The sequence below is a fragment of the Staurois parvus genome, unplaced genomic scaffold (assembly GCF_062004578.1).
Source record: "Staurois parvus isolate SC_StPar_1 unplaced genomic scaffold, SC_StPar_1.0 ptg000512l, whole genome shotgun sequence".
In the NCBI taxonomy this organism is placed as follows: Eukaryota; Metazoa; Chordata; class Amphibia; order Anura; family Ranidae; genus Staurois; species Staurois parvus.
The window spans coordinates 386435-392604 of NW_028318308.1; positions in this window are offsets into that span (position 1 = coordinate 386435).

A 6170-nucleotide genomic window follows, 5' to 3' on the forward strand; every position below is an offset into this window, starting at 1 on the left:
CCTAGAGGGAGGGGTCACCCTGTACAGAAATCTATTGTCCTGATATCTGCGCTCCTAGAGGGAGGGGTCACCATATACAGAAATCTATTGTCCCGATATCTGCGCTCCTAGAGGGAGGGGTCACCATATACAGAAATCTATTGTCCCGATATCTGCGCTCCTAGAGGGAGGGGTCACCCTGTACAGAAATCTATTGTCCCGATATCTGCGCTCCTAAAGGGAGGGGTCACCATATATAGAAATCTATTATCCCGATATCTGTGCTCCTAGAGGGAGGGGTCACCATATACAGAAATCTATTATCCCGAGATCTGCGCTCCTAGAGGGAGGGGTCACCATTACAGAAATCTATTATCCCGAGATCTGCGCTCCTAGAGGGAGGGGTCACCCTGTACAGAATTCTATTATCCCGAGATCTGCGCTCCTAGAGGGAGGGGTCACCATTACAGAAATCTATTGTCCCGAGATCTGCGCTCCTAGAGGGAGGGGTCACCCTGTACAGAAATCTATTGTCCCGATATCTGCGCTCCTAGAGGGAGGGGTCACCCTGTACAGAAATCTATTGTCCCGATATCTGCGCTCCTAGAGGGAGGGGTCACCATATACAGAAATCTATTGTCCCGATATCTGCGCTCCTAGAGGGAGGGGTCACCCTGTACAGAAATCTATTATTCTGAGATCTGCGCTCCTAGAGGGAGGGGTCACCCTGTACAGAAATCTATTGTCCCGATATCTGCTCTCCTAGAGGGAGGGGTCACCATATATAGAAATCTATTATTCTGAGATCTGCGCTCCTAGAGGGAGGGGTCACCCTGTACAGAAATCTATTATTATTATCGTATCCCTGGTGCTGAATGATGGCGGAGGATGACAGGAGTTATAAACAAGGAGGCTGGGTTATCCTGGTGACATCATTGACCATATTTGGTCATGTCTATATATCTATATATGGTCAATAAGTGAATATATTGGTGTACTGATAGTATCTGCAAAAACCCAAATTGCCAAAATAAGACACTTTCTCCCCTTAATGTACAAAACATTCAGTCCAAGTCTTGTAGCGTCTAAATGTGCAAATGTCCTAAAAACCGTGAATATGATCATTTTCTTCTTTAATATTCTTCCTCCAAAGTGTGAGAATTCTTCTTATTCCAATAAACCTCAAAAGAAAACATGATATTCGCACCTAGTGCACTATTCCCATCATGTGATATGTTTCACAAAACGCACTTCCAAATTCGTGACAAACTGTGCAAAAAGTCCACCTTGTGACCTCGTGGCCGTGTGACCTTGTGACCTTGTGACCTTGTGACCTCGTGGCCACTTCTGAATATCCGTCATCCTTCCTCTTCTTCTATGTAAACTTGGAAGAAGCTTTAATCAATTCTGCTTGTAAATCGCTCCGTGATTTCACTTCTCAATGCGTCCTCCTCAGCGTAGGAGATGCACCTCCAAAAATTTTAATACAATATAGTATCCTTAACACCGTCACACCTGAGGGTAAAACAAATCTAAAAGCACAATTTTGCAACGTTGACCTGTGTTAGTAAAACCGTCCGTATCATCACAACTACTTCGTACATCCAGGTGGATTATACCGCGTTTTTTTCAGGACAAATTGGGATTTCATTTGGTGGTAATGGATATCTCCTGATTTTTTTATTATCAAAGGAAAACTGGCCCAAAATAGTAAAAAAAAAATCATTTTTTTAATTCAGCTGTGTTTCTTGCTACTACCATAACTTACCACCAAAGAACAACCCAAAATACATTCTCCAGCTCTTGACGATCGCAGCGATACCATAGATGTGGATGTTATGTGTTGTTTGCACCCGGAGTACAGCCCAGAAACAATAGTGCGCATTTTGTTTTTGTTTTGTTTTTTACCTAAAATACACTGACACCGATACCAATTTTTTTTTCAAATCTTGACCTTTGACCTTGATCTAGGTATTTTTTCTTTTATTTTTTAATATTTATTTATCTTTTTTTTTTTTTTTTTTTTTTAACAACATTTTTTTTTCTCCCTCTATGCCAGGAGTTAGAGAGATAAAATGTATCTCTCTCCTCCATTCATATAGAGGGAGAAAAAAACAAGGGGGGTGGGCTGTACAGTGACTGATCACTGTGATAGCCAATCAGAGGCTGTGCGGTGCGCTCCCAGCAGAAAGACAGGCATGCAAATATGCGGCCCCCACGGAAAAAAGCCCGATTCTGTGAGGCTGCATATTTGTGTGACGTCGGCATCAAGGGGTTAAGGCAATCTATCCACTCTTGTGCTCCCCTCACGTCTCCACAAATCACCAATGTATGTGAACACATAAACCGCCGCTTCATATATCATACACCTGACCAGACGGTGAGAATCAACCAGCATTGTACAGATATAGGTTCCCCTCATCCCAGAGTATACAGGATCTCCAATGGCACCATAACATATATCATACACCTGACCAGACGGTGAGAATCAACCAGCATTGTACAGATATAGGTTCCCCTCATCCCAGAGTATACAGGATCTCCAATGGCACCACAACATATATCATACACCTGACCAGACGGTGAGAATCAACCAGCATTGTACAGATATAGGTTCCCCTCATCCCAGAGTATACATGATCTCCAATGGCACCATAACATATATCATACACCTGACCAGACGGTGAGAATCAACCAGCATTGTACAGATATAGGTTCCTCTCATCGCAGAGTATACAGGATCTCCAATGGCACCATAACATATATCATACACCTGACCAGACGGTGAGAATCAACCAACATTGTACAGATATAGGTTCCCCTCATCCCAGAGTATACAGGATCTCCAATGGCACCACAACATATATCATACACTTGACCAGACGGTGAGAATCAACCAGCATTGTACAGATATAGGTTCCCCTCATCCCAGAGTATACATGATCTCCAATGGCACCACAACATATATCATACACCTGACCAGACGGTGAGAATCAACCAGCATTGTACAGATATAGGTTCTCCTCATCCCAGAGTATACATGATCTCCAATGGCACCACAACATATATCATACACCTGACCAGACGGTGAGAATCAACCAGCATTGTACAGATATAGGTTCCCCTCATCCCAGAGTATACAGGATCTCCAATGGCACCATAACATATATCATACACCTGACCAGACGGTGAGAATCAACCAACATTGTACAGATATAGGTTCCCCTCATCGCAGAGTATACATGATCTCCAATGGAACCATAACATATATCATACACCTGACCAGACGGTGAGAATCAACCAGCATTGTACAGATATAGGTTCTCCTCATCCCAGAGTATACAGGATCTCCAATGGCACCATAACATATATCATACACCTGACCAGACGGTGAGAATCATCCAGCATTGTACAGATATAGGTTCCCTCATCCCAGAGTATACAGGATCTCCAATGGCACCACAACATATATCAGAACAAAGTAATAAAGTGTAGAAGGCATAAGTAGAAATCAGACCATTTATTTCGCTTACAAACAGGATTCTTGTATCTCGGCATGTATTCATTCATACAACAAGCATGGTGTGTAAAACCTTCTCCAAAATGGCCGCTCTGCAACTTCCGGTTTACGCCTGATGCTACGTACTGATGCGTTTCGTCACTTCCAACTTCATCAAAGGCTGTATACGTCAGACTGGCGACCACTTGAGTACCCACATCCATCCCCACCTTGGACAAAGATGCGCCATTTTGGAAGAGCAGCATCATATTGGAGGAGGGCAGCCTCATATTGGAGGAGGGCAGCCACATATTGGAGGAGGGCAGCCACATATTGGAGGAGGGCAGCCGCATATTGGAGGAGGGCAGCCGCATACTGGGGGAGGGCAGCTGCATATTGGAGGAGGGCAGCCGCATATTGGAGGAGGACAGCCGCATATTGGAGGAGGACAGCCGCATACTGGGAGAGGGCAGCCGCATACTGGGGGAGGGCAGCCTCATATTGGAGGAGGGCAGCCACATATTGGAGGAGGGCAGCCGCATATTGGAGGAGGGCAGCCGCATACTGGGAGAGGGCAGCCGCATACTGGGGGAGGGCAGCTGCATATTGGAGGAGGGCAGCCGCATATTGGAGGAGGGCAGCCGCATACTGGAGGAGGGCAGCCTCATATTGGAGGAGGGCAGCTGCATATTGGAGGAGGGCAGCCACATATTGGAGGAGGGCAGCCACATATTGGAGGAGGGCAGCCGCATATTGGAGGAGGGCAGCCGCATATTGGAGGAGGGCAGCCGCATACTGGAAGAGAGCGGCCTCATATTGGAGGAGGGCAGCCGCATATTGGAGGAGGGCAGCCGCATATTGGAGGAGGGCAGCCACATATTGGAGGAGGGCAGCCGCATATTGAAGGAGGGCAGCTACATATTGGAGGAGGGCAGCCGCATATTGGAGGAGGGCAGCCGCATACTGGAGGAGGGCAGCCTCATATTGGAGGAGGGCAGCCGCATATTGGAGGAGGGCAGCCGCATATTGGAGTAGGGCAGCCACATATTGGAGGAGGGCAGCCACATATTGAAGGAGGGCAGCTACATATTGGAGGAGGGCAGCTACATATTGGAGCAGGGCAGCCGCATATTGGAGGAGGGCAGCTGCATATTGGAAGAGGGCAGCCGCATATTGGAGGAGGGCAGCCGCATATTGGAAGAGGGCAGCCGCATACTGGAGGAGGACTTTTTCATTTATATAGCAAAAAAAAAATCCCAGCTGTGAAAAAATACCACCAAAATAAAGTTTTATCTGTCTCAAAAAAATGCTAAAACATTCATATGGGTGCAGTGTTGCATGACCGCGCAATTGTCATTCAAAATGTGATAGCACTGAAAGCTGAAAATTGGCCTGGGCAGGAGGGCGGGAAAGTGTCCGGACTGGAAGAGGGTGAAAGTGTCCGGACTGGAAGGGGGGGAAGTGTCTGGACTGGAAGGGGGTGAAAGTGTCTGGACTGGAAGGGGGGGAAAGTGTCCGGACTGGAAGGGGGGGGAGAAAGTGTCCGGACTGGAAGGGGGGGAAAGTGTCCGGACTGGAAGGGGGGGAAAGTGTCCGGACTGGAAGGGGGGGAAGTGTCCGGACTGGAAGGGGGTGAAAGTGTCCGGACTGGAAGGGGGGGAAAGTGTCCGGACTGGAAGGGGGGGAAAGTGTCTGGACTGGAAGGGGGGAAAGTGTCCGGACTGGAAGGGGGTGAAAGTGTCCGGACTGGAAGGGGGGGAAGTGTCCGGACTGGAAGGGGGGGAAAGTGTCCGGACTGGAAGGGGGTGAAAGTGTCCGGACTGGAAGGGGGGGAAAGTGTCCGGACTGGAAGGGGGGGAAAGTGTCTGGACTGGAAGGGGGGAAAGTGTCCGGACTGGAAGGGGGTGAAAGTGTCCGGACTGGAAGGGGGGGAAGTGTCCGGACTGGAAGGGGGGGAAAGTGTCTGGACTGGAAGGGGGGGAAAGTGTCCGGACTGGAAGGGGGGGAAGTGTCCGGACTGGAAGGGGGGAAAGTGTCCGGACTGGAAGGGGGGGGAAAGTGTCCGGACTGGAAGGGGGTGAAAGTGTCTGGACTGGAAGGGGGTGAAAGTGTCCGGACTGGAAGGGGGGGAAAGTGTCCGGACTGGAAGGGGGGGAAAGTGTCCGGACTGGAAGGGGGTGAAAGTGTCCGGACTGGAAGGGGGGGAAAGTGTCCGGACTGGAAGGGGGTGAAAGTGTCCGGACTGGAAGAGGGGGAAGTGTCCGGACTGGAAGGGGGTGAAAGTGTCCGGACTGGAAGGGGGGGAAATTGTCCGGACTGGAAGGGATGAAAGTGTCCGGACTGGAAGGGGGGGAAAGTGTCCGGACTGGAAGGGGGTGAAAGTGTCCAGACAGGAAGGGGGGGAAAGTGTCCGGACTGGAAGGGATGAAAGTGTCCGGACTGGAAGGGGGGGAAAGTGTCCGGACTGGAAGGGGGGGAAAGTGTCCGGACTGGAAGGGATGAAAGTGTCCGGACTGGAAGGGGGGGAAAGTGTCCGGACTGGAAGGGGGTGAAAGTGTCCGGACTGGAAGGGGGTGAAAGTGTCCGGACTGGAAGGGGGGGAAGTGTCCGGACTGGAAGGGGGTGAAAGTGTCCGGACTGGAAGTGGTTAATCACCTCCGACTGTTCAATGTAATCTATAAGCCTTGAGCAA